The sequence below is a fragment of the Triticum dicoccoides genome, unplaced genomic scaffold (assembly GCF_002162155.2).
Source record: "Triticum dicoccoides isolate Atlit2015 ecotype Zavitan unplaced genomic scaffold, WEW_v2.0 scaffold43079, whole genome shotgun sequence".
Taxonomy (NCBI): Eukaryota; Viridiplantae; Streptophyta; class Magnoliopsida; order Poales; family Poaceae; genus Triticum; species Triticum dicoccoides.
The window spans coordinates 1-1,648 of record NW_021271856.1 but is presented as its reverse complement, the minus strand read 5'-3'; the positions used below and the strand labels follow the sequence as shown (position 1 = coordinate 1,648).

Below are 1,648 nucleotides of genomic sequence, written 5' to 3'. Positions count from 1 at the left end.
TAGAGATTATGTGGTTAAAGTAATTCAAAAGGAGAAATGCATATGATCTTCACATGTTTTAGTTAAGAAAGTAAAGAAAGGAATTGCAAATTGCAGAAAACAAAAAAAGAAAAAAAGGATTTGTAGTCTGTCAGACAACCTCTAGGCCACCCTGTAGAGACAGAAGCCAATCCAGGATCAAGTGTTTGCCTCCTTATTGGTAAAGGATGCAGCAGTACGAGCCTATAGAACAGATCCTGTTCAAGTAAGGTCGTGCTACATCAACAGCATCTCGCCTTATAAACTGGTCCAGCGTGGCCTACACTAGCGAGGTGGGACTAATTAGGGAGCAGGCATGCAGTGCTGCACTTCCTCGGGCAGAGAGCATGGAAGAAGGTTCCTCGGCCCATGTAGCTAGGCATGAGAATGAGCAAAGCCCGGCCCATCAGAGGAACGTTTAGCTGTGGAGATTTTGATAGTTTTTTGTTTTCTTTAGCTTTTATGCCAAATGAAATTGCGGTCGGCCATTACAAAAGTAGCAGACACACTGCCAGGTTAGAGAGAAGAGTAAAAAAATGCAAGAACAAAACTAAGAGAAAAACGGGCGTGTTGTATAACTCTGAAACATGACTGACAGAACATAGACTAGTCTGTTGAAGTACTTTTGTTCCATTTACATCCAGGTGTTCAAAAGTACTACAGCAGGAAAACTACTTGCTGCAACCTACATGGAGCACGACGATCCTAGGCACCCGGGCCGGCAAGCCGAAGGGCCAGGCATGCAGAAACTGCCAGCCTGAACATGGTTTCAAACTTAAACCCACTTTCAAACATGGTTTCAACGGGATGAATTAAAGGCAAGATGGGCAGGGGCAGTACCAAAAATATGACCAGCAGCAAGGATTAGTGTATCTTAATTTCTCAGCATCTCTCTAAAATAGGATCAGTTCATCGCGTCTGGGCACCATGCACCTTCAGCTCACCTGGTTGGCTGGTTCATCGGGCACACCGACGACCTGATCGAGAGCAGAATGTCATCATGGCCATGCCTAATAATGAACACAAATGGTGGCTCCCAAACACCACTAATACAACAGGCGTCGACCTGTCGACATTGTTTTATTTTATTTTACAAGGAGTCAATCCTCTCGGTAGCTAACTGGGTACATAATTACTCTATAAAATGTGGAATCCTTTGGTTGTCGAATGAAATGTGGAACTAGGAACCAGCTAACTACTCAGAATCTGAACCAGTAGCTAAAAGGATTGTTTGGTTCAGCCTTCTGGACCAGATTCATGTCCAGACAACCTTGAAGCAGAGCACTCCTAATTATGGCCTGGCACTAACCTTGAAGCAGAGCACTCCTAATCCGGTTTCGAGCCAATTGAGAGCATATTGCCAAGTAACTTCCTCACTTCATCCATCTTCCTAACGAAAAAGTACCGATGCATCAATGTGGCATAAGTATGAACATTAGGCTTAACACCCACGTGTACCATCAGGTCAAACATATCTTGGGCTTCCATAACCCTTCCATTTTTGCAAAGGCGGTCCATAATTGTGGTGAAGAACACGGTATCAGGATAGGTGCCGCGATTCAACATTTCAGAAAATAGTTCATGAACCTTCTCCCATTTGCCACAAGTACAAAAACCACTAATAAGGGGG

General features: G+C 44.0%; 1 pseudogene; it reads right to left on the bottom strand.

Annotated features, from left to right (window-relative positions):
• Positions 1-124: 124 nt before the first annotated feature.
• On the bottom strand, positions 125-254 carry LOC119346540 (annotated as a pseudogene).
• Positions 255-1,648: the final 1,394 nt, after the last annotated feature.